This window comes from Lepidochelys kempii, chromosome 2, assembly GCF_965140285.1.
Source record: "Lepidochelys kempii isolate rLepKem1 chromosome 2, rLepKem1.hap1, whole genome shotgun sequence".
Taxonomy (NCBI): domain Eukaryota; kingdom Metazoa; phylum Chordata; order Testudines; family Cheloniidae; genus Lepidochelys; species Lepidochelys kempii.
In genome coordinates, this window is record NC_136381.1 from 87,673,619 (window position 1) to 87,701,326 (window position 27,708).

Genomic DNA, 27,708 nt, shown 5'->3' on the forward strand with positions numbered 1-27,708 from the left:
ACAGGCTTGAATTGGTACCCCATTGAACTATGATCACTTAAAAAAATTGAAATGCCTTGTTTAGTTTTATTCCTTTCACAATTAAATAACATGCATATCTTGCTTCCTCGATCAGTGCCTCTGCCCTCTAAATTTGTCATGCAGGAGAGCAAAAGTGTACAAGACACACCCCACGCTCCTAACAGCAGCAGAAGGTGCATCAAATAGAAAGTACCAGTTGTGCCTCTGCGAAGTGGTGGAAAGGTTGCTACCCTATCTGCAGCTGATACACCAGCACTCCAAGTTGGATGCGGCCATGCAAATAGGAGTTGTGATTTGAAGGAAAAAGGCTGCCCTTCTTGAGGTCTTCTCTGCCATGTATAGTTTGTGCTCTCCTTTTGCCAAAATTGTATCAGGTGAACAGTGCTTTCCAGTGTGCTTGTCTCTTGTATATAAGGCCAGTAGACCCCAGGCAGAAGGTACCACAGCATAGTTAACTGCTACCATTGATGTATTCCTAACAGCTGCAGTTATGGTTGTCCATTGTTCTTATACTATTTATATATGTGAATTCAGGATATAGTACACCCTAAAAGAGGGATTCATTATCCGAGAATGGAAGGGTACCAGGAATCCACAGTGGCCTGACTGTGATGAAGAGGTATCTCATGCAGAACCACCCCACTTGTTAGTGCCATCTTCAGTGAGTGTTACTGGCATCCATCTCACAGAACAGCCAGGGTGAGACACATCTTACCAGTTGGCCATACTTCCTATGGCATTGTGAACCTACTGGTCCTGTATCCTGCACTCAGTCAGCCAGTAGAGGGATCTCCAGCTACAGCACTAGACCTATGTTGACACTATCTTTGGTCCTCTGTTGTCCAGGGAACTGACTATATTACTTGTGGAAACTCCTTTCTTTATCTTTATTTGACATGGAGCACTCTTGCTAGCCCATGCTCATGGAAGTCTCCATGCTTCCATTTAACTGCCAATCTGTATTTGCATGTCATGTTCATCACCATGATGTGAGTGCCTATCGTGCCCTGGGGAGACTATAAGGGTCAACTTCTTTAATATTGTGAGCATCTTTTTGTGTGCATCTTTCTCTCCTGGCTACATGTTTGCTCAAATGGATGAGAACCCAATATTTTGGACTCACTTGTTTTTGTCACAGTGAGCATCACTTGCACAAGCATCAATTGCAGACTCTCTTTTGCCTGTGCTGGGCCCTAATGTGAAAGCTGCTCAAGATGGGATCATTAAGCTCATTCCTTTAGCCATATTATTTATCTTAATATGCGTCTATGGATACTTGGTGGCAAGAGAAAAAATACCAAACGTATCCTCTGGCACCCTCTGCAAATGGTCTGACTCCTTCTGAAGCTATTGCCAATGATGCTTTGTAAACTAGACAGCCATTGCATTAGCTTTGCTGCTCCTCCCCAATTCACACTCCAGTCTTTGGTCTGAAGCTAATGGGCATCACCATTAGGATGCTCCTTAAGTCCCATCAGTTTGAGGACCAGAAATCTGAACGTCCACCCTTGCTCTGGGCTGGCCTCAAAGTCTACAGCATTGTGGTTCTTTTTACATTAGCACACAACATGTCTATTCTAAATCCCTCTGTCTTGCTCCAGTGAGTGCTTTAATGTCACAGGGATGGCTTTCCCCCTTGCCATTTGTACAACAGTATATTCTCCAAGATTCAATTAAATCTGAACTTCAAACCATACAGATACAGACAGTCAAACCTACTTTAAGTGAGGAAAGATCTGCATATGCAGAAAGGTTAATTAAAACCAAGACAACCTAACGACAGTTGAGGATGTTCAGCAACTCTGAAAATCAACCACGTATTTAAGGACCCATTTCAGCAAGTTACGTATGCACGTGTTCAGTTTTATGCATGTGAGCGTTCCCATTGGCTTCAAGGAGATTACTTGTGCTTAGTTTGCCACATGGGTAGATGCCTTGTTGAATTGAGGACCATGGTGTCCAACTGGATTTAGTTGCCCAACTTTAATTATCAACATTTTAAAATTTTTTGCTTCAGTCTTTTGAATGTTGGCTTGAGTAGGGATTATTTTTTTTAAAGCAGCAACTTGAAATCTGTAGCTTTACAAATCCACTTTTGAAAGTTTGGAAAGGACACACGAGTGAAAGAAGGCAGGGAAAAGTAATTTCTTTTTAGGAAAAGAAACTGTAGATTTTTATATGCAGGGAGAAAATGCTTTTTCTACAGTTCATACTTGTTCAAATTATAAACATTTGCAGATAAACATTAGCTTGGTGTTTGTTCAAGACTTACCTTTAATTCTAAAGTTAAAAGGACTTGACATTAAACAATATTTAAATTTTGGGTTGTGTTCATATATGCAGATTTGCAACAAGAGAAACAGTTTTCATCCTAAATAATGGGATGAAGCTGAAAGAGAGAGTTCAGAAATAACATGGCCAGATTCTCTATTACATAGAAGCTAACAATGTAAACAAATTAGGAAGTGGGATTTTTTTTTTCATTCAGATGAAAAAATTTGCACAGAAGAAAAAATAATCCGGAATTCTCATGGACAGCAACAGGCACGTAAAAAATCATTCTTGCTAATAACTCCTTTGAGGGCTAAGCCTAGCCTGTTGGGTGTAGCTGGAACAGCAAGTACAACTGCTGGGGAGACACTTCTTTCTCAGACAAATTCTGGCTTGGGGTTGGTGGAAGGAAAAGGAGTGGCATCCTGTCTGTGTGAATTTCCCTGAAAGTAAAGCAATGATGGCAGAGCCAGGAAAGATGCTTTTCTATGATAGATCCAGTGTTTATTGTTTTGTACAATGTGGTTAGGATTCCTAAACTCATCATTCATGCTGAAATGCATTGTCTTCTAGAAAATGTTAATACATGGATTTGAGTTGATAAATGGGTTTGCCCATGTGTGGGGGAGATGAAATCATTCCCAAAAGATGCTGTTTCATGTGCAAGAAAATAGTTCTAAACTAACACTTTCTATGTCATTTGTATCAAAAAGCTGCATAGTACTGTTGTGTGTACCTAAAATAACTTCACAAAGAATAAGGATGCATTTCACAATTCCAAATAACATAAAGACTGCAGCAAATGTGGTGTTAGATTCCTTTCTATCAGTATGAAACAGACAGTTGCCTTTTTGAAAGTATAGTATGCCTACAGGTTTTGTTGCTGCTTACACTCCACTATAGTTCAAGTTTGAGGAGAAAGGAAAGGCAAGGGAAAAAAGTGATGTCAGGGCCAGTTTGTTACGAGTAACTCCCAAATATTTGGATACAACCAAACCCTGCTTTGGCAACCCATGGATAGAGAAGTATCTTGTAAAAACACATACACACTACTTATATATATACAGACAAAATCATATCCTCTCTTCATTGGAGCTAGCTAAAACAGGATTTTAAGTTTGCAGGGAATTTTGAAATTTAGGTAGAACTTGCAATTTGTTGACAATTGGTTCAACCAAACTATTTTCATTAAATATTTCCCCCCATACAATAGCACTTTGACTAATGAGTGAAAGAGTGCATTGTGTAGGTAGGGACCAGGGGACATAGTGGTAGTACTCTGTGTGAAGAAGCAGAAGATTGTGCTTTGACTCCTGGGTTGCCAGTTTCTTGCTCCTTGAACTTGCATGATCTAGGAGGAAGAGAATGCAAAGGGAAAGACCATTTCACGTTGCCCAACAGCAAATTGCCTCTAAGTTCATCTGGGAGACTATTGAATAGAAAATAATTCACTCAATGCATTTACCAGTACCTATTTTTCTACCTGAAAACTGTCCACACAAAAAATCCCAAATTTTCACTTCTATTCAATTATTCAGTGAAGAACTCAGTGTGCAGATTATTCACAAGCAGTTAATTGTTAATTTTCCATATGTGAAATTCTAGCTGGTTTGATTGGGAACACAGATCATAGTATTTTTCCTTTTCTTGATTGAGCACAATCCTTTGAATCAGGTTTCTGTTATGAATATTCACAATTATGAATCTGAAATTTGCTTTCCATTAGGGTGACCAGGTAGCAAGTGTGAAAAATCGGGATGGGGGTGTGTGGTAATAAGCCCCTATATGAGACACAGCCCCAAATATTGGAACTGCCCTATAAAATTGGGACATCTGGTCACTCTATTTCCACTAATATTCTGCTATACTTGTGTAAAATACACGGTTTTGGCAAATGTTCCTGCCCAATCCTGTCAGAATCTTCATGGATGTGAAAACAAAAGAAATGCAAAGCAAACTTAATTTAAAAACTCAAATGTATATTTATGGAAAAATCTTGCAGTGTTTGCCTAGTTCTAGATTCCAATACTGTTCCAGGGTTAGAAGGATATTAGCCATGATGTGCTACTTTCAGGGAGTGGTTAAACACAGAACATAGGGAGTTCTCAAGGCTATGTCAGGGCAACAGCAACATCTATGTTCTGCTGGTTGTGTTGCAAAAATAGCTTTCAAAAGTAATGGTGTTTCATTTAATATGTTTTTTTTTTTTAATTCTAGCTGCTGTTCCCTGCATTTTTATTTTTTTTTACTGAAATAGATGTGGATTTGTTTCTGCATTTTAATTCTTTTGTATTCATATTGTCTCAAATAATACATTTTTCCAGAAGAAACATTTTAGAGAACTCTTCTGTTACATAACTGACAGTGAAGTACACTGGATAAATATCAAATTCAAACATGGGGGAATCAATACTCTTTCTCCTCTCTGCTCCATGTGTGGCCCTATGCCTAACTTACTCCACACTGTTCAAACCTTGCTCTGAATACAGATTTCTTGATCTTCATGGGTTTTTCTCTTATGCTTATCACTGTAGTATCTGAGTGTTAACGTTTGTGAAGCAAATATATTCTCAAAAACTCCTGTGAAGTTAGGGGGTGGAATTATCCCCATTTTACAGATGGGGAGCTGAGGCACAGAAATTAAGGTCAAAAGTGTTCCCCAATTTTGAATGCTCAATCTGAGAAATCTAGGACCTGATTTGTTTCAGAGTACTTGTCTTTATATAGCACTTTGTGTTCAGAGCACAGCTCCCACTGACTTCACAATCATAGCCTTAATCATGTATAATGATGCATAGGTAAAAGAGACCAAATTGGGCACCCTCTGTGGGGTAGCATATGCACAGTCTTCTCATGCATAGGAGCTGAGGGGGAAAAACTTGCCCCAAGCTCATTGCTAGAATCTCAATTCTTCAATACCCCCCCCACCCCCCGCAAAAAAGAGGCTTCTTGTCTCAACTCAATTAATAGCAATCTGCTCTTGTTAGTCTTTCATTCTTCTTCGAGGAGTCTTGCAACCTCTTCATTTCATTCCACTTTCTCTCACTCCTGAAGTAGCACATCCTCACACCAGGGAATCTGCACAAATCAATTTGCAATGATCCTCTTGTGGGCCATTCTGGCTGCTTTCTTTTGGAGCCTTAAAATGAAGTAACAGTAAAATGGGTGGTTATCACTACAAAAGGTTTCCTCTCCCCCCACCCCACTCTCCTGTTGGTAATAGCTTATCGAAAGTGATCACTCTCCTTACAATGTATATGATAATCAAGGTGGGCCATTTCCAGCACAAATCCAGGTTTTCTCCCCACCCCGGGATTTGTGCTGGATTTGTGCTGGAATGGCCCACCTTGATTATCATACACATTGTAAGGAGAGTGATCACTTTAGATAAGCTATTACCAACAGGAGAGTGGGTTTGTTTGAGGGGTGTGGGGGGGAGGGAGGGGTGGAGAAAACCTGGATTTGTGCTGGAAATGACTCACCTTGATTATCATACACATTGTAAGGAGAGTGATCACTTTACATAAGCTATTACCAGCAGGAGAGTGGGGTGGGGGGAGAGAAAACCTTTTGTAGTGATAACCACCCATTTTTTCATGATTTGTGTGTATAAAAACAAACATCTTCTGTATTTTCCACAGTATGCATCCGATGAAGTGAGCTGTAGCTCACGAAAGCTTATGCTCAAATAAATTGGCTATTCTCTAAGGTGCCACAAGTACTCCTCCTCTCCTAAATGTATCCTAAAGGTGTGAATAAGAGAGAATTGCCTGGTCTAGGATTCTGATACCATCCTGGGCCTGAATGGTCCTGAAGTTCTGAGTGCAGGGGGGAGGGAGAGGAAACCTCATAATGTTCTCACACCATGATTAGGGGGATGGGAGGAGATTGGACGGATTTTATCCCAAAAAGGTCAGTGTTAGAAGCAACATCACTCATTGTTCTGTTGGACAAGCCCCTCTTTCAGCTCACCCAATCACTGGACAAACAATAAAGAGTTCAGTAAGAATAAATGGCAGAAATGAACTCGTCAGTCAGGCCTTCCTTGTTCTTTTGCTAGACTACACAGTGATGAATAGCTGGCAGACCCAACACTTCATTTTAATTTAAACTTTTCACGGGTGAGTTTTGCTTGATGTCAGAACATAACTCCCACAAACACTATTCACTGTTATGTCTGGGTACCAAATATGCCCCTCACTGTCCACCAGATTGGTTTACTGCAAGAAAACAACATACACAAGCAATCTCTTAAATAGGGCAGGCTCCCAAGAGGGCTATGAATTCTCTTAACATTCAGAGAAACAGCATTAATAACCACCACCATAAACTAAATCTAAAAACTGCAGAAATAATAATAAAAAGATATTTATAGAGAGAATGCATGAGCTGCACTAGTAAAAGAGCCTCCCGTCAGATCATCAGCTCATGAGTTTTGTGAGCCTGAATAATGGGCACATATCCAAAATAATAAAATTTACCTCACACCTTCACGATCACTCGCTTTCCCCTGGCTTTCCTTAAAGGTGAATTGCATAAAGTGTACTATGTTGTAACTACAGTAGTATGTCTTCTACTACAAAAGGGAGTGAATTTCATAATACTGACTGGAAATCATTCCTTATTTTAAATTAATTTTAAAAAATGGTGATGGCAAACGGACCTGCCACGGTATATAGACAATAGCATGGTGCTAATTGACACAGCACCACAAGAAGAAGAATCTGCCAACAAAGGTGTCAATAACTAACTGGCTAACAGTGCCTCCACAGTCTTGATTGGTCATGAATCCTGACCAAGAAAATATAATAAGAGTACTTAGCAGTCTAATCATCAGCTTTGTATAACTGAGATTTTGTGGAAGCAAATATTCAGATCCCCACTTTACCCTCGCTGGTCAATTGCTCTTTAAGTCTTGTGAATTAGATGCATTGAATGCCATGCTTTCAGTTGGGACCTTAAAAGCAGACATAAGGAGCCTGATTCACCACTGATTGCTCCTTGCATAGTCATTTATACTTGTGCAAAGTGGGTGTAAAATGTTACTAATCCACATTCTTCACTCCCACCACTGGTACCATTTTACCTCTGCTTTACACAGGTGTAGGACATTAAAGTGTCAAGTAGCTGAAAACCAGGGCCCTTTTGTTTCTGCTGGGTGGACATTAAAGACTCCATGTCACTTTCTAAAAGAGTAAAAGGCTTTTCACTGGTATCCTTGGCCAATGTTTTCCCTACTTCCCAAAATTGTAGTGAGGTTTACAGTTAATGTTAAAACGCATATTACTGTGATGCCTAGAGGGCCCAGTCAGGATCAAGGCTAGATGTTTTACAAGCACATTCAGATCACTGTCACAAAATTTACACTCTAAGAAGACGAAATATGTGAAGAAGGGGAGAGGAAAGGGAGAGAAAGCAGTAAAATCTATAATCCAAACAGTTTGTGTGCATTTATCATCAGTATCATAAATAGACAACTATGTATCAGCTAGCTCAACCTGGACATCATTAACTGGATTTCCTGTAAGTGTCATGGTAGAGGTGAGTCTTGAGAGAGCTGAAGGCAAAGAGGGTAGGGTCTACCTGGTTGCAATCCTTCTGTCCCAATGGTCAGAGAAGTTGTCCCTTAATATTTATTGAAGTAAATGGAGTTTTGCCATGGATTTCATGAGCTTCAAGTCAGGCCCATAGTTCGTAATGTGTTTTGGGATGAAAGGAGCTATAGAAATGTCATTACCGTCCTTTCTGCTTTCTATGATTCTGGGAATCACCCAGCACCAGGGGGAGCTGGCCCTGGAATAATTATCATTAAACAGGATGCAGTTTAGATTTTAAAATGTAAATTGCATTAATTGCCAATAATGTAAGTTTTGCTGCCTTTGATAGTAAATTATTTAAAAAATAGTACACTTCTACCAGCGAACAAGTCCTGAACTTTGGGGTCATTCAGATCCAAGATCTGAACTTTGGGGTTTAGGCCTATCACCAAATAACACTAAACAGAAGGTAAAATAACACTATAAGCATGAAAGAAATACAAAAACAGCAACATATGGTACATAATGCAATTACAAAGCAGACCCCCACAAATCCCTAGTCTACCCCAATAAGAGAGCCCCAATTGACCTTTTAATAACGCCACAGTGAAAAAGCGGATATTTTGTCTGTTATTTACTTTGAGGACCTCAGGGTTTGTTAGTAAATCATCAAACAGAAAAACCATTACCAACACTTGTAAATCTAAATGTAATGGTTTATCTTGTTTAATGCTGTAAGTTACTATTTGTAACACCATATACAGTTCTAGCTTAATTCCCAAACTCAGACCAGGCAGTGTGGTCAAATCAGATGTCTGAAGAAGTTTGTCTACTCCAGTGCATTCAAATCATGACCTACGCTCTCCTCTATGAGTATATAAGAGGTGAATTAGAACAGCAGGAATGCTGTCATGAAGGATTTAAGAAGGTAACCAAGAATTAGATAACCAAAAAGGGAAATGAGTATTCATCATTTCACATTTTATAACACTGTATAGTACCAAACTGTAAAAATGTCAAACTTAGACAATCCTTCATTTGACATTTCTTCACTCTGTTCCCTTGTGAGGAATCTATCCCAGCAGGGACTTAAACCTGAGCCCTTTAGATCTCCAAAGTAGTAGTTCTACCTGCCGTGTTAAAGGAGACTCTTGGTTAGCTAATGACAGTGGAAAGTGCTGTCATCTTTTTTCAAACGTCAGGCCATAATAAGGAACAGACCATTACACACACATACACGCCCCTTTTTCTTCAACTACAACAGCAGAATGTTGCACTTTGCTGCAGCTCATGCACTTTATTGGTCCAGGTCTTCATTTGCTATTTTCTTTCTTTGGTTAACATCACAATTTACAAGCAAGTGCTAAGGTACAAAGTGAAAAGGTAAGGAGAGTCTGTGTTCTTTGACACTGGGAGCAGTGATCAGCATCAGTATGAGTTGCAAACTCTATAGCAAATAGACAACGTGTTTCATTATGGAGAAACACTAATTCTCCCTTAACTAAGGTTGCAGCTAGGATCCATTATGAGCCCAATTTTGAGCCACCTAACATTTTGGCTAAAAACTAAACCAAAGTGCCTGAAACTCCATTTGCAAGATCTCATGCCAAGGTAGAATTTTTGTGGAAAATCCAAGGTATTTTGGAGATGAATTGGAAAAGCAATATCACCATGCAACTTTGAACATTTACCTTTGTGTGTTTGTCTTAGCTGTGAATAGCCTGACTAATTTGTTTCAAGCTGCTTGCCTTGGTAAGGACTGGTATTTCTTGGGATGGGGAGTGGTTCAAGGTAGAATTATTTAGTTCTTAGGTAATCTATACCAAATTTAGGAGCTTTACAGAGTTCTCAAATCCACATATTAACTCTTGGAGCTTAGGCAGCCGAGAGTAGCTGAATGCAGGCTTCCTGGTTTTCTGTGATGATGCATGCCTCATTTTGTCTAACTTTACAGTGATGAAATAGCACGTCCAAACAGAGATGTACATAGATGCATTGTTTTTCTTGCATAACAAGCAAGACACTGCAGGATTTTCAAGATTCAGAGCTGAGCAGAGGGTGGTGTTTCATGACTGACCACACAGGAAGTTTGGAACCCTAAGCTACCACATATCTCAAGATCTTCATGGATATGAGCATGCCTTTAGAGGCCCATTGACTTCTAACAACTTCCCTCCTGGCCTCTTTCCCCAGGCAGCATGGGTCTTTCAGTAGCTAAGCTGCCAATAATTGCTTGCCCATGCAGCTATGCTGTATCACTTGCACAAGGAATATCTGCAATATCTTTGTCAGTATTACTGGGGCAATAGGAGTCTCAATCCTAAATATGTAAATCTCCAGTGGCCAGAAGGGGACGGGCACAGGCATGGAGATACATGCTGCAAAATGGCACTCATCCATTCCAGTCCCTCCAGCTGGATTCCAACTTCTTTGTCTCTCCTCTTTGCTCACAGAAGCAGAGAGGAGAATCTGTTCCACAGAGACCTGTGAGAAAGGAGGACAGAATACAGCATTACTTATGAGCATACTTCTCCCTACCCCAGCACTGGAATTTATGGGTCACTGACCCTTGAAATAAGGAATACAATATTTCCCGTATCGTGCCTCTGTTACTCACAGATGTCTCCGCTTTTCTTTTCTGTGCCTCCATTAGTCCCATACCTGTGCCAGGGGCCTCAGCGGTTTAGAAGCTCTCAGGTTCCCTGACTCTTGTGGGGCAGGTCCGAAAGAGAAGAGACATGGGTAGCAGCAAAGGTGGGTGCAATCTAATGGAGGGGGTGAAGTGGGAATATGGCCCCTAGTAGTCGTCCTCTGGGTACAGCTGAGTGGTGGCACAGAGGAGTTTTTCCCCACTGCTCTCTACTGGTAGAATGGAGCAGGAGACATTTACCCATGTTTTCCTGCTCCTGACCATCACTGCTACCCAGCTGTAGGTGATATTTGCCTGTCTCCACTCCAGTTCCCACTGCTGCTGTTGCCCAGTGATGGAAACTTAAAAAAAATACGTGTCAGTATGCACTGATGGCATCTGGAACCAGCTATACAAATCAAGTTCTGCAAGGGGCCACCACCAGACAGGCTAATGTTGACAGATAGTTGGATTCAGTATAAACAACGCAGGCAGAAGGTCCAGAAAGTAAACACATGTGCTCTCCTGCTTCATGTGGGATAATTGGGAGTACTCTTAACTTGAGGTTTTTTTACCTTGGAAAATCAATAGTTAAGGGCTGTGTGAATGGTTGCAGTATTGCCTTGTGCTTCCCTTGACTTACTAGAAAACACATCTTGAATAGCAAAATGAAGTTAGTGAGTGCTCTAAGACCTTTGTATACGTTTATAAGGGTGATCACTGAAGTTGTGTCCACTCTAAGGAGGAAGAATCCCTCATCACTTTGAATTATGCTTATTTTAGGCCAGGAGGGTAGGACTTGTTTTGGGCCTGGGCACCTACCAGTTGCTGTAGAAGAAACTCAGATCCCCGAATCTCTGCTTGGCAAGTAAATATGTGCAGTTGCTGTGTGTTTATGTGCCCTCCAGACACATCAGGCTGAGAAGCAGCGGGAGAATGGGTCACAAGTTGTCCACTTATTATTTTGCTCCACTCCAAAGTGCAGTGCCCCACTCCAAAAACAGGAGCCGTGGATGAGGCCTTTGGGAGGGTTGGTTTTAGGGGCCACCAGGGCTGGTTCTATGGTTATGCATGTACATTCTCATTTCAGTCACACTGGTGTCAATCCAGAGTAACTCCACTGAAGTTACCCTGCATTGTCACCAACGTGACTGAAATGAGAATTTGGCCCTCCGTTAGCTCCTCTTTTGAACCACTTTCTCCACAATTTCCAAGATTCGGCTCATTTTGTTTTAAGAGGTGATTTATTATTTTAAAATAAGCATATATAGTTACTAATTTGGCATCTTAAGTAGTTTTATAACATTTTTAATAAAAGCTTTTCAGTTTATCTTTAAGCAAAATCTTAAATTCCTTTTTGAAAGGATCAGTTTGTTTTATTTCTTCTTTGGGCTTGCTGATTATTTCTGGTGATAGCTGGTTATTAGCATTAAAATAAACTTCAGATACTACATGTATTATATTCTTTATCAAGCTGTTTAATCTGTACCTTAACAGCTACTCACCGGCAACTCTTTAATAAAAAATTTAATGGAAAAAGTAGCATATTAGTCTACATTAACGCTATTAGAAGAAATATGATAAAACTGAAAAACACAGCAGTTGTGTACTTAAAAGCAATTCCATAGCTAAGTGAAAAATAATTACATTCAACTATATTAAAGTTGTGCAAAGAGCTAGCTCTTCATATGTTGTGTTCTAAATACACTAATACATTTTTGTGGAGTTAGCAGTCTGGAAATCAAAGGTATTCTCATTTACTTTTCTGTATTTATACGTTTAACTCATCTGCAGACTTGTATCTAATTGAAGCAAAAGCAGAAAAGCAGTTATGCTGTGAATAAAATTGTCTCCACTACCCATTCCAGTGGTAAAGGCCTAACACAAAAAATATTACACAACAGTTGTTTAGAAAATATCTTATGTGCATTGCTATAAACCTGACTTATTTTCCTTGTATAAAATAAGGAATGTGATCTTAGTTGTCTTTCACAACACTGGATAAATGTATTCAACTGGACTTCAATGTCCCCCTTTAATAATAATCCTGTTGCTAGGTAACAGACCCCACAAGCCCTATCTCTGGGATTCTATTCATACTGTACCCAAAGCCCCTGCTCTGGCATTTGTGAAATTTTGCTTCCATTTTTCATTGTCTTCACTGCTATTTTTCACCATTTGTTTTTGCTTACAGAATCCAATTTTGCAAATGAGGTGGTACATATCATGTAACTAACCAGCTGTATAAAATGGAGACTTCTTTTAAATTCATAGCCTTGGTGTATACCAAAAGGTATTGCTGGAATAGCTTTTTCTTTCTTAGTATATGTCTCAGAGTGGGTGTTAGTATGTATGTGGTTGCATATGGTAGGTCACCATGTGTTAAGCATTTACATACATTGTGGTATTCCTGTGTAAAATTGAGTCCCCCTTCCCTTCATTTGACACATCAGGTATTCAGTACATTCCATTTATTGCAAGGCTGTGCCTAATTGACAACTTTTATTACTTTATCTGATGCTAATTTAGATGATTTCACTGTATGTGTGGATTTATTAGGGAGAAAAAAAGGAACTCTGTTCTCTTGTTTATTATGACTGTAACTAGATTGCACAGTATCCTGGAAAAAAACCTAGTAAAACCAAAATGATAATTATACTTTTATAATTGTATAGCTATGTCCCTAGCTGAGCTTGTTATTGCCTCTCAAATATAGAAAAAGATGCTTTAGAATTGATGAGTGTTTTTTGGTATGGCTTGTTTTACAAAGCACAAGTAACTAGGTTCCCTCTATAAGTCACGAAAGGTGGTAGAAAAGGTGGATTCAGCATTCTGCTAAAGGAGCAGTTCTTCAGTATCCTCCAAGGAAGTTTCTAAGATGCAGGATTGAGATTTAAAAAAAAAACAAAAACAAAACAAACTTCTACACTTACCCTGTTTAACCTTTTACATATCCCTGATTCATCACAATCTACAGAATGTTACTGGGATGCTTTTCCCTTACAGTATCAGACTTCTGACCTTGCAGTTGTTATAAGTCAATCACTATGACATAGCCTGATGTACCATGTTATAAATAAAGACGACTTGCTCATCCACTGTCAGAACTGCCAGTACCATTTGCCCTGATCGTGCAGTTCTTACCTGGGCAAGATTACTACTGAGTTGTGACTGTTTATCACAAATGGCCTGATTCTCCTCACACTGACAATGGTATAAATCATGACTAACACCAGTGAAGTCAATGAAATTACACTGGTACAAAAACAAGTGTGAGTAAAGAACCAGGCCCCTAGCAACAAAAAAAATGAAAGGACAAATTATCTGCTGCTATAACCCTGTTGACCTCAGTGGTATTCCATCAGCAGAGAATTTGGCCCCCAAGTGTCTGCTATCAGTGGGAATTATGCCCGTGAGAGAACTACAGTATTGGTTTAACTGGCAGAATTCCTGAAGAATTTTCAATCCTAACCTACCTACATTGTACATGATGTTGTTTGGTTTGTTTTTCAGTGCTGTATGTTGGTTCCTTAAACTATGTAATATTACATTTAATTGTATCACAGAGAGGGCGTTATTCAGGCCTGTAACAGCTCTTCTTCCCACAAAGAAAATTCCACTGAAAAGATATAGTTTTGAGGCAACACCCCGATAGCTCTTGCTATGGGAATGTTCTTATTATTTTGAAAGCAGGATCCTGATTTTTCTATTCCTGGTTATGGGCCTCAGATTAATCATTATTCAGAAGCCGAAAAGTTTGATTTGTATCACTAATAAGTATGTACTTGTATTGCTGCCAATGCGTGCTGTTCAGAATGTACAGTCGAGAGGCTGTGAATTGATATACACAAACTGTAGATCATGGTGAGTTCAGAAAGGGGACAACATTGTAAAACAAATCCATATCCCAGAGTGTGGTGCTGATATGCAAATCCCAGTGACAGTGATAACGGCCCTTTGCACAGTCAAAAATTGCCCAGCGAGTTTCCTTCATCCACTGGTTGATTGACTGGAAAACGCAAGCATTTTGTCAGATCTTGCAAACAAATCAAAGCACCACCTGAAAACCCTGGCTTCAGAAAAGACTAATTGCTCCACTGATATGGTTGTGTTTCGGTGAGGTTGTTGAGGTAGCAACATATTTATAAACCAATTCAAATACAGATTTAGGCAAAGTTTTTGTTTCCCATGGAAGGGCTGATCACTTCATTATTGGAATTAGTTTAAAGGTAGCAGCCATGTTAGTCTATATCTGCAAAAAGAACAGGAGTACTTGTAGCACCTTAGAGACTAACACATTTATTAGAGCATAAGCTTTCGTGGGCTACAGCCCACTTCATCGGATGCATAGAATGGAATATATAATAAGAAGAAATATATATACATACAGATAAGTTGGAAGTTGCCATACAAACTGTGAGAGGCTAATTAGTTAAGATGAGCTATTATCAGCAGGAGAAAAAAACTTTTGTAGTGATAATCCAGATGGCCATTTAGACAGTTGACAAGAAGGTGTGAGGATACTTAACTTTAGGGAAATAGATTCAATATGTGTAATGACCCAGCCAGTCCCAGTCTCTATTCAAACCCAAATTAATGGTATCTAGTTTGCATATTAATTCAAGCTCATCAGTTCCTCGTTGGAGTCTGTTTTTGAAGCTTTTCTGTTGAAAAATTGCCACCTTTAAATCTTTTACTGAGTGGCCAGAGAGGTTGAAGTGTTCTCCTACCGGTTTTTGAATGGTATAATTCCTGATGTCAGATTTGTGTCCATTTATTCTTTTGCATAGAGACTGTCCAGTTTGGCCAATGTACATGGCAGAGGGGCATTGCTGGCACATGATGGCATATATCACATTGGTAGATGTGCTGGTGAACGAGCCCCTGATGGCGTGGCTAATGTGATTAGGTCCTATGATGGTGTGACTTGAATAAATATGTGGACAGAGTTGGCATCGGGCTTTGTTGCAAGAATAGGTTCCTGGGTTAGTGTTTTTGTTGTGTGGTGTGTGGTTGCTGGAGAGTATTTGCTTCAGGTTGGGGTGCTGTCTGTAAGCGAGGACTGGTCTGTCTCCCAAGATCTGTGAGAGTGATGGGTCGTCCTCCAGGATAGGTTGTAAACGCTGAAGAGGTTTTAGTTTGGGGCTGAAGGTGACAGCTAGTGGTGGTCTGTTATTTTCTTTGTTGGCCCTGTCCTGTAGTAGGTGACTTCTGGGTACTTTTCTGGCTCTGTCAATCTGTTTCTTCACTTCAGCAGGTGAGTATTGTAGTTGTAAGAACACTTGATAGAGATCTTGTAGGTGTTTGTCTCTGTCTGATGGGTTGGAGCAAATGCGGTTGTATCTTAGAGCTTGGCTGTAGACAATGGATCATGTGGTGTGTCCTGGATGGAAGCTGGAGGCATGTAGGTAAGTATAGCGGTCAGTAGGTTTCCAGTATAGGGTGGTGTTGATGTGACCATTGCTTATTAGTACAGTAGTGTCCAGGAAATGGACTGCTTGTGTGGATTGGTCTAGGCTGAGGTTGATGGTGGGATGGAAATTGTTGAAATCATGGTGGAATTCCTCAAGAGCTTCTTTTCCATGGGTCCAGACGATGAAGATGTTATCAGTGTAGTGCAAGTAGAGTAGGGGTGTTAGGGGATGAGAGCTAAGGAAGCGGTTGTTCTAAGTCAGCCATAAAAATGTTAGCATACTGTGGGGCCATGCGAGTTCCCATAGCAGTGCCTCTGACTTGAAGGTAAATATTGTCCCCAAATTAAGTTAAGTATCCTCACACCTTTTTGTCAACTGTCTAAATGGGCCGTCTGGATTATCACTACAAAAGTTTTTTTCTCCTGCTGATAATAGCTCATCTTAACTGATTAGCCTCTCACAGTTTGTATGGCAACTTCCAACTTATCTGTATGTATATGTATTTCTTCTTACTATATGTTCCATTCTATGCATCCGATGAAGTGGGCTGTAGCCCATGAAAGCTTATGCTCTAATAAATTTGTTAGTATCTAAGGTGCCACAAGTCCTCCTGTTCTTTTTATGGGAATTAGTGTGACTGTCATTCATTAAAATAGGAGGACCTGCTATTTCACTCTGGGCCAAGTGACAAGACTAAATAGCAGCATGGAAAAGAACTATGAGAGACACTCCAGCTGTCCCTTGCAGCTTCTCCCATACTAAATATAGCTCTTCAGCAGTTTGTTTTAGTTTTCAAAAAGAATAGAAAATGCCAAGCTTTACATAGGGTGAACAAATTTAACTGGCAATTAAAAAAAAGCGTGGGGGGGAGGCAGTCTTGAAAGAGGTTTGTTTTCACAACACAGCACAAGGTACAGCATTTAAGAAGATGCTTCTGTGCAGTGAGTTAGTAAAAAATTTTAAAGACATAATTCAAGAAACTTTCTTTTCACTGTCCTCTTTCAAACCCTCTGTGTGATGCCTACAAAAACTTAACAGTTAGGCTGCTGGTATGCTGAGGCCACTGCCTGCTATTTTGACCAATATAGTCTCATCATGTCCTTATACTCATCCCTCTGCCTATCCATCTGTTGTCTCTTGTCTTATAACTAGATTGTAAGCTCTTTAGGGCAGTTACCATCTTTTTGTTCTGCATTTGTACAGCCCCTAGCACAATGGGTCCCTGACCCAGGGTAGGGCTCAGAAGCACTGCAAGAACACAAATAACTTTTATACACCAACCTCCCGTTGACTTCAGTTGAAGCTTTGGATAAGCATGAAATGCAGGATTTGGCTGCTGGAAATTTAAAATTCGACCTGTTTGTGTTGAGGGTTTCCTAATTTGTAAGAAATTATAATTGCGTTTACCAAAACAAAACTTTACTTTCTGCAGGGCTGACTAGTTTTAAGGTTCCAGGACTGTACATGTATCCTGATTCCAGTGCATTGTGGGTGTGGTGGTGTTGCCTCCTCCCAGACCTTACTGAATGAGCAGCTGTGCTGATAACGGAGCCACACAGATCACCAGTTCAATCTGCAGGGGGACCCCGTGCCTCCACAGCAGCTCCAACCCCAGGTGTTCTTCTGTTCACGCAACTCCACTGGAGCTGCACAAGTGGGGCTCCCCCTGGAGGGAGGCCCTGCATCAGCCCACAGAACTGGAGCTCTGTGAATCCATTGCTACCTAAAGGAAAAGTCTCGTATACTTCATGGTCAAGTCCCCCCGATTCCTAAGTTCCTGTACAGCAGGGGTCGGCAACCTATGGCATGTGTGCCAGTTTTTAATGGCACGCTGCTATCTGCCAGCAGCATGCCATTAAAATTCCTGCCCTGCCCGGCCCGTTCTTTTCCACCCCCTGCCCACCGCTCTCTCCTTGCAGGGCAGGCAAGCTTCCCCCTCCCCCAGCCTCTTCCCCCAGCTTGCTGGGTTCCTGCTCCTCCTCCTCTCCCTCCCTGGGGCCGATCAGCTGACAGGACCTTGCTACGGAGGGAGAGAGGGAAAGCGGAACCACAGCACGCTCTCTGCTCCGGGGACCTTGGGGAGCGGGGTGGAATCAGGACATATCCCCCCCAGCCCCCTGTCATGAGCCACTCAGGGCAGGGGCCTGGGAGCACCCCCACGACCCCAGCCCACACCCCCAGCCCTCTGCCCTGACTCTTGCATCCCCTCACACACACCCCTGCCCTCTGCCCTGACCTCTGAAGCCTCCTCACACAAATCCCAGCCCCGTGCCCTGACCACTGCACCCTCCCACAACCCCAGCCCTGACTCCGGCATCCCCCACACATACCCAGCCCCCTGCCCTGAGCACCAAACGGGAGCTCCTGCACACACACACACACACACACACACACACACACACACACACACACACACACACACACACACACACACACACCACATTCCCACCTGCACCCCTCACACCAAATGGGAGCTGCCCAAGTAAGCACTCCACACCCAAACCTCCTGCCCCAACCGAGAGCCCCCTCCCTCATTTTAGCTCCTGGCCAGACCTGCACCCCAACCTGCTCCTTCACCCCCAGCCCTGGTCTCAGTCCACTCCCACCCTCAGCTCAATGCAGAGTGAGAGGAAGAGAATGGGCTAGAACCAGGGAGAAGGTAGGTACCCATTCTGTGTGGACAGGGCCGGTACCCCAGACCGGCAGCGGGCTGAGCGGAGCTGGCAGCCAGGACCCTGGCTGGCAGGAGCTGGCGGACGGAACCCCAGACCTGCAGTGGACTGAGCGGCAGCGGGCTGAGCTGCTCAGCCTACTGCTAGTCTGGGGTCCCAGCCGCCGGCTCCACTCAGCCCACTGCTGGTCTGGGGTTCTGGCTGCTGGCCCCTTGCCACAGGCCCCAATCAGCCCATTGCCGGCCTAGGTGAATGGAAACCCAGGCCGGCAACAAGCTGAACGGGCCGGCAGTGTAAGATTTTTATTTAGCATTTTAATTTAATTTTAAATGAAGCTTCTTAAACATTTTGAAAATCTTGTTTACATATGACAATAATTTAGTTATATAATATATAGACTTATAGAGCAAGACCTTCTAAAAATGTTAAAATGTATTATTGGCATGCGAAACCTTAAATTAAAGTGAATAAATGAAGACTCGGCACACCACTTCTAAAAGGTTGCTGACCCCTGCTCTACAGCAGTTGGGATACGTTGCTGAGAAGGAGGCAGACTGGGAGAGGGAGATGAAGGTTTAGTGGGACGTATTCCATGGGGAATTTTTTGGAAAGCTGATCTGGTCAGAGGTTGTATCAACTTCCCTGCAGAGTGCCCTCTATGTTATGGCTCCTCCCAGAATAAGGCCCCAGGGCTCAAGGACCCAGGCCTGCAAAGTTCTTAGGCAGCTAGCATCTCCATGCCGCCACCTAGTAGCAACTGTAAGTGGTTTGTGCACCACTGCCCATGACCTGCTGTGGACAGAGACCATGGGAAGTCCCACCTGACAGACAGCAGCCCTATGGCTCCTGATTGGGACCCCGCTTTACATAAACCTAAGGGGTGTTCTAGGAAGTATCCAGGCAACAGTGTGGATCACTGTAGCTATCATGACCATTTCTTGCTCCTAAACTCCTGATTTTGCCTTTGGCTTGATTTTGACTTTGCCTTCCAATTCAGACCCTGAAGCCTGAGTCAGATGCTGGCCCTTGGTATCAACCCTTGCCTGGAGCCTCACTATGCACATCTCCGCTACTCCCTGTCTTAGGTTTGTCCCTGCTCCGACAGTTGATCCTAACTGCCTGTGTTGGGATCCTGACATCCAGGCAGAGTCATCCTAACAGTGTAGATCTAATGAGGTTACATTGTACGGGAGCTGAAGGATGGTCAGGGAGTCGCAGACCCTGGATGAAAGCACGGGACCTATGTGCAGATGGCCCTGAGATCACTGGAATTTGGGGAACGAATGCTCCTGATGGGAAAATGCAGAGGAAATTGCCAGAGGAACCGTGTAGTCACCCTCTTCTGAAGCCTTTTTCATAGGGGCATGAACTAATGCTGGAATGGTTTGCAGATGTCTGCACTGACATGCCACCTCTGTCATATTTACTCTAATAAAAGAAACGTGCATTCCCTGTGACTTTACCCTTAATTCTGGTGAGACTAGTTTTCACTTTCCAAAATGATTATAACTGGGAGGTTTCTGGTCCTCAACTAAGCCAAAGTGTTTGTCGCTGAAAAGGTATTAGGGCCAAATAGGTTCTGCCTTAAGATTTACATATCCATTTTTCTTTTCCACATTGCTTTTCTGGTAGTACAGATTCTTCCAAGAACCCTGCAGTGAAATAAATACAGGTGAGAGCATCAATTAATGCTGCTTGCAGGAGTACTAATTTAGGCAGCATAATTGCTTAGGGGTCTGATGCACAGGAAGGTGGCTTTTCTGCTTTCCATTCCTCACCTTGCCTCCAAAACCCTGAAAAATCCAAACTCCATCTTGTACCTGTATAGGATCTGTTGCCCTGTCAGGTGGGGGTGAGTCAATTAAGCCTGACCTTCTCCTCCTCTGATCCCCTGGGCTAGGATTCACCTCGTCAAGGAGAATCTTCTATAAACCATGGATCCGACTCGTGAAAGTTTACTGGCTTGTTCAGTGGACTATTTTTCTTGTCCAGTTAATTGTTCGGCTTTACAAAATTGTATTTTTGGTTCTACAATCCTAATTCCCATTTCTTTTGATCTTTACAGTCCTTCCTGTTATGAGCCAAATAGTAAAGATATTAAAAGCTTTTCTTCAGCATTCAGTCATTGGGAGCTTTGAATCTTATAGTGATAAAAGAAATCAACACAATATAAAATAGCCTCTTGCTTTTGCCTCTTGGTTTTCTCAGTTGAATAACCTATTACTCAGCAGTAGAAAAGGAACCCCTGGCTTCTATCTTGGCATCTATACTTATGTAAACAGCCCCTAGGACAGATCATTAGATTTTTTACTATCTTGCTGGCTGTTTCACTATCAATTTGTCACTTCATCCAAATTCAAGGGAAGCTGACCAGTCCTGTTTTCACCATGAATTCAAAGCTGATTACCTATTCAGGGTCATCACAAGCTACAGCTCTGAACCTGATGTTTTCCTGGAGGTGGCCTTATTTTTTTCTTGGAGGCTTTTTGTGTGTGGTTATTACTTTGGCAGACTTAATAAATAAGAGCCATCTGGAGGCATGGTTGACCGAGTTTGCACCTGCGTCTACATCTGCACTGTCTGGCCAAGTCAGGTGACTGTTCACTTAAAAGATCTCTGTTTGGAAAAAAAAATGAAAAGAACAGGAGAGGAAGGACATAAGACTCTTATTACCACCTCATTGCAACAGCAGGTGCACCAGATGGTTCACAAAGTAATTAGGGTGAAGTGGGAATGTCAAGACTTTGGGTGGTGTGGTCTGTAAATGATTATCAAATCAAACTCTTCATCAAAGATGGAGTTCTCTCTCTATTGGCAAATCAATACACATTTAAACTGCACTTCTGATCCGTTTCCTTACGTGCAGGAACCTTGCAGCCAGTGAAATCTGGTCAACAGACCACACTTACTAGGCAACCATCTGTCTTAACAGCCAGCCCCAAAGTACCTCCAGGCCTATTGAGTTCAATTATACTCCACATTTACGAGAAGACCATCTCTACTAAGTAACATTTTTTTCAGTTCCTTATGTGGTCAGTCAGGACAAATTTCACTGTACAGTATTTATGGTAAACTGAACAGAGCTTTCTAACAACATAGTTATATAGCAACACAACATAAACCCCAGCCTAATTTCCTCCCCAAGGTTTATTCTTCCTACAGTTTCCCTGTGTGTCTCTTTCGAACCTAACAAAGGTTAGTCAATGTCCTGCTTGGAGCCAGCTGGACCCACCTGCCAGCAGGCCAATCTCAATGTAAGGTTACAGCATTTCAGCTTAGGATGACTCAAAAGAAGTGTCATACAGAACACTAGTCTGCCACCCTGTTACAGGCTGATGCTACACAGATATCAAGTGTCCTTTCCCATATCCCGCCTTTTTGGGGGAACTCACCCAAATTAACTATTCTAAGCCATTCGATCTTCTTACTTCTCCCAAATGCTCACCTACGCAGCCCATGCTGACTTTGTCCCACATTTCAATTCCTCCATCACATAAAAGTCCCTGGTGCCTCTGCCTTACCTTAGAGCCTGATTCCTTCCCTTGTGGCAGTAGCAGCTAGAGCAGAGCTACCTGGGCTCCTAGGTCCCCAAGCATTACTGGAGGGTTTGATAATAGACCCTAGACTCTTGAACACTTTCATCAAGGAGATCAGAAAGAGCCCAACCCTTACTATCTGCAGGTTATGTTCTGGGACATAACTCTTTGCTAGAGTTTTCATTGAAAAACCATGGTAGAGTAACATCACGCTCAAAAGTAGCAGCCCACATGTATGCCTAGAATAGGAAGGAGCTCAATTTCTAACACTATACTCAGAATTATCTGCCCACAATTAGATACCGAGTAAGATGGAGCACCGTCTGCCCACCTGGGCACCTCTCATTTTGTTTTTTTATAGCATGCTTAGGAACTACTATGGTAGGTGCTTTAGAAAGACTTGCAGATAAATAGAGAGAGAGAAGTTTTCATGATGAAAATCATGTCTAAGATGAATGAACTATTAGCCTGTTGATATTTAATACAAAACTTCATTATTGAAGATGGTTTGACTGTCAGCTTACCTGCCAAATGGTCTCTTGCTACACTGCACACAGGAACACGGCACTTGTAATAGAGCAGTTATATGGTCTTGCGATTTACCTTGCCAAGTTCATACGCTTTGCACAAGCAGAATATAACAGCCACCAAAGGTACCAGAACCCTGTCTGCTATGAGACCTTCTGAGTGGGCCAAGAGAGGTTAGACATCTAAAGGTTTCAATCGGCTTACCCCTTACTCCATGCTAAAAGATACTTTAAGTGGATTGTAAATGGATTCCTATGCTGTTAGCTTAATTATGAGCCCTATACATCTAAATTAAAATAAAGGCGTAAGTCTCATTTCCAACTCCTTGCATCTATTCGACTAACTGCTCATTTCTGTGTAATTATCTAATGCCCTAATTAAAATTTTAAGTAGGAAGTCACATAGGTTATGCCTGCACACCTCCTGTGTGCTGGTAGCTATCCACTGGGATGCTTTTCTGCTACAGTCTAATTAAGTGGAGCCAATTTTCACCACAAGTACTTCTAAAATTCCCTTTGCAAACTCAACCCAAGCAAAGTCTCTTTTTTTTTTTCCAAAAGTGAGTAGGGATATAAGATGCTTTGTGTCCCATAGTTACTCATTTTGGATTCTGCACCAACCACCAAACAGGAGTCATAAAATGTTAACTTGATAAAACAATACGTTCTTTGAAATGTCTTCATTCTCATTTCCTTGTAAAATATGTCTGAGGCAATTTCTTCAGTCTCTGTGAACCAGTTTTTGAATAATTTTTTTAGCCTTTGTTTGTGGTATAGTCATAGGAACTTGAAAATACAAATTTTCCCTATTGCTTTTGACTAATTCCTTTGTAAACACTGAAGTTTTATGGGTTTCTGATGTAACAGAAGCCAACGTGACTTCCTGTCAACAAGCAGTATTAGTGATGTCAGCAGAAGGGGAGCATAAGCAACACTGGGAACAGTGTTTTTAGTCATCTATGGCTACTGAGAAGAAAAGGGAACTCATACATTACAGTTATTAGTCAGTGTAGATAAATCTGTAGTAAAAAGTAAGAAATGGGCCAAACCTTAGATTCAAATTAAAATTGCTTAACTTTTGGCTTTGTTCCCTAAAGTTAACCTAGGCTGACTTGTGTCTTTGCACCTCTTTGTTCTGTATAATTTTTGTTTGTGTTTTAAAGGTTTGGGGTTCTGCTTGTTCTCCTACCTTAGATATAACAGGAATATCAAATTTTAACTTCCATGGTTTTTTTGTTGGGGAACCCCTGGGAATACTAGAAAACTGGGCTGGGAACTATTTCATTACTCAGTGGAAGAGGCATGGAATTTGATTTGTATTAGCCAGGATGGGCAGGGATGGTGTCCCTAGACTCTGTTTGCCAGAAGCTGGGAATGGGCGACAGGGGATGGATCACTTGATGATTGCCTGTTCTGTTCATTCCTTCTGGGGAACCCGGCATTGGCCACTGTCGGAAGACAGGATACTGGGCTAGATGGACCTTTGGTCTGACCCAGTATGCCTGTTCCTATGTTCTTTTCTCACAAATGTTTGTTAGGAGTCTGAGTTAAACAAAAGAAGGCTAGATTCACTCTAGAATGCATGAGTGTAAAAACTGCAATCTGCAAACAAATGGGATGAATAAGTTATTAATAATGAAATATTTCACTTGGCTCTATTTGACAATATCTCTTCGGAACACACGATTTAACTAATCTATTCAATATGTTCCTACTTTGTTGGGGTCAAATCTTCCTACCGATGCTTAGATGGCCCCATCACTATAGTATCTAAGCACTTTAAAACACTCATGAGGTAAGAAAGTATTATTTATCTCCATTTTACAGGTGAGGAACTCAGGCATAGCGAGAGTCAGATGCCCGCACTACAAATATTTATGTATTTGCTTAATGTCACTCATGTGAATAGTCTCACTAAATTCAATGGGACTTCTTATATTAATAATGTTAAGCATACAAATGAGCCTTTGAAAGATCAGAGGCAAAAAGACTTGCCTCAGGTCAAAGCGAGAGACTATGGAAGAACCCAGTGAATTCAGGTCTCCTGAGGCCCAGTTTAGTACTTAAACCATAAAACTACCCTTCTTCTCTGACTTCAATGGGAACCTTTCCTGAGTATGGACTGCAAAATCAGGTCCTTATAATGTTGAAAAATAATTCCTTTACTAATAACTGAAAAATGTAAAAATCATATTTCCTTTTTTTCCTGCCCAAGGTCCCTGTTTGCTCTGCATACTCCACCTGAAGATTCTGTACCCTGTATATGTGTGGGACCGGACAAACTTAGCAGTGGGACAGAGCTGATGCCATTGCGAGGGCTGATTGAATCAATAACAGCTCAGCAGGCCAATAGAAGCAGAGCTGATGTAATAGAACTGAAACCCAGGTAACTACCCATCAGCATGAGACCTAGGGGAGACACCAGTTCTCTCTGGGGTGAAGCAGGCTAGTGAAGAAGGATTGCCACTCCTTGACTATCACTGTGTTAATTAGACCTGGGAGTGGGGCTTGTGGTGTGACAAAGCGCTCTAGACCTCAATAAACCAATGATTATTTCAACTGTGGGGCTGACCCAGCTCCTGATGAACTGCTTGGGTTTTTCCCCAAATAAAATTATACTTGTGGTTCCACGTTCCCAAAGTCTTGCTGAGTGCTTATGAGTAGGGAAGAATCACTGCAAAGGTGACCAGGGAGGTTTTGTTTCAATTTCCCATAGTTTTGTTTTTAAGTACCTGTATTGGACCTTGCCCTTGTTGTTTCCATTGACACTAGTCAGCAGAGTTGCATAAAAAATATTTTGAATTTTACCTCCATTTAGAGCTTCCTAAATGTTGTTATACTATATCCAGTATTCTCTGTCTTGGTTATGCTGATAGGTGGAGGGGAAAAAACGTAATGTTAGTTATATGGTTCTGGTTTATAGAGTAACTATTCATGAAGAAAAAAGCCTTGAAGCATTTCCAGAACTGGAGGCACACAATTTATTGTTCCTGCTGGAACCCAGAATAACTACTGCTTTGTGTCATCATTTTATAATGCTTATGTCAATAAACATAACTGTGGCTAGCAATAAAAACGATTCAGGCTCAGTCAGGCAGTGCTATTCTGGTGAAACAAACTTTTAAGTTGGTTAATATTTTTAATCATATTACAGAGATGACCTCAAAACCCCAACCATTTATCTGACCCTCTATCTTCTTGAACACTGTGTTGGGTTGGTGGGAATTCAGCTAAATAGAACCTGTATCTGAACTGGGCCTGGTCTTGGTTTGGGACTTAGAAACCAAAAACTCAACCAATGTGACTTTGCAGAAACTGTGAAGCTGCACTTGTACAGAGATGGGTCAAATGATATTGCAAATTTCAGAGACCTGTTCACATGACAACATAAAACCCAGGAAGTATGTCATATTTTTCCAGCCTGCACATCAATCACATACCACTGATGGTCCAAATCCCTCAGAGCACTAATCCAAATTGACTTTTAATATTGGGGGGACAAGATGGGTGAGGTAATCTTTTATTGGACCAACTTCTGTTGATGAGAGAGATAAGGTCCATTCTGTTTACACTGCTTCAGAAACTTCTGAAATTGTCTGGTCTACAGTATCTGTTACACATACATGATACACTGCATTTTTACTTTTCACGCATTCTTTTTATTGTTTACTTGTAAGATATGACAATGGCACTGACTGCTGATTAGTTCCATATTAGTAGTTCATGTTTGGATTATTAATTTTGGTAAAGATCACTTTTTAGTACTATGTGTGTGTGGTTACTGTGGAATGCCAGATAGTGAACAGGTGTTTTGACTTTTGCCTCTCCCAATACAAATTTGACTCTTAATAGCATGTGATGGGAATAGGAGCTCTTGGGCAATTGACAGGGCACATGCTTCTGCCTTGTTTTCAGTGCTGTGTCTAAACTGCCTAATCTTTGTAAAAGGTGTTGAGATGTGTAAAGGCTACCAGCTGCTGCTTAGGAAGGGCAATTACTACTGGAGAATTAGGAAGATAAACATATATGAACCCTTACAGTTCTAAACCTCTGTCATATGGGTTCCTGGGAGATGAAATCCAGTTGGAGTTCCTCCCTTCCCACATTGTCTGGGTCTGGGAGGGCAGCTGAGGTTAGTCGGTAAGACAGCTCATCAAGACAGGTGGTCTCTGCTACATTAACAAGCTCATTAAACCAGCTTCTAAAAATAAAAAGGGAGTGGGGGCACAGGGACAACACAGTGGCCAGATCCACATAGGTATTTAGGCTCCCAACTTCTATTTGTTTCAATAGAAATAAAGAGTCTAAATACCTTTGTACCTCTGGGCAGTCTCAGCAGGTCCAGCGGGTTGCCTTGTTTATGAAAATCAGATAAGCAAATCTTGTAAGAGGTTCCACCATTTGCTTTACTACTAGTTCTTGTTTGATGCATGAGACCAAACGACCCTCTTGACAGTCATCCTTGGAGTCATACAAGAAAATAACTGAAGCCCAAAGAAGAGATTTTTTTTCCCCTCATCTCAGCTATTTGTACAGTATATATGTTCTTGGACTCTGACAGAGACTATAACCTTCCACATTATCTCGGGTAAGCAGAGTCAGGATGAGCTCCACCCTGGATGTGGCCCAATTTGCTGGGGTGGGTCTTTGCTCATGGTTTGCTTGATGAACCCTAGTTGTGGTGTTTCCCCAGTTTAATGCTGATGTCGTTTACCTCATGTTGTTAAAGATTCTCTGCTACACCGAGACTCTGTGCTTGGGAGAGGGGAAGTATTGCCTCTTTGAGGCGCCCAGGGGTGTGTGTGTAAGATTTTCCCAGGTCACTGGGTGGGGGCTCGAGCCAGTTTTGCATTTGCTTTGATAAGAGGGAACCCCCTGTGTACTGAACCCGGCCCTTGCTGCTATCAACTCGGCCTGGCAGAAGGGTTACACTTATAATTTTTATTAGACTAAGTGGTATTAGGACAGGCAGAATGAAATGGTGCTTTTTAGAGATGGTGTCAGTTAATTGGTGAGGTTTGTGATGATTATTTAGGAACTGGGGTGTAATTGTCTAAAGTGATGGATAATGGAAGATTACCGGATACGTGAAAGTATATTT

At 41.6% G+C, this 27,708-nt stretch overlaps 1 protein-coding gene across 2 annotated transcripts in view; it reads left to right on the forward strand.

Annotated features, from left to right (window-relative positions):
* The window catches only part of PTPRM (protein tyrosine phosphatase receptor type M), an 835,052-nt gene that overhangs the window by 55,631 nt on the left and 751,713 nt on the right, over window positions 1-27,708 (forward strand). The window contains exon 2 of one of the 2 annotated variants that reach the window (XM_073331568.2): window positions 24,823-24,993. The exons of the other annotated variant lie outside the window; for it this stretch is intronic. The gene's annotated coding sequence lies outside the window, so the exon portion shown is untranslated. The remainder of the gene's footprint in view (window positions 1-24,822; window positions 24,994-27,708) is intronic. 2 annotated transcript variants of the gene reach the window in all.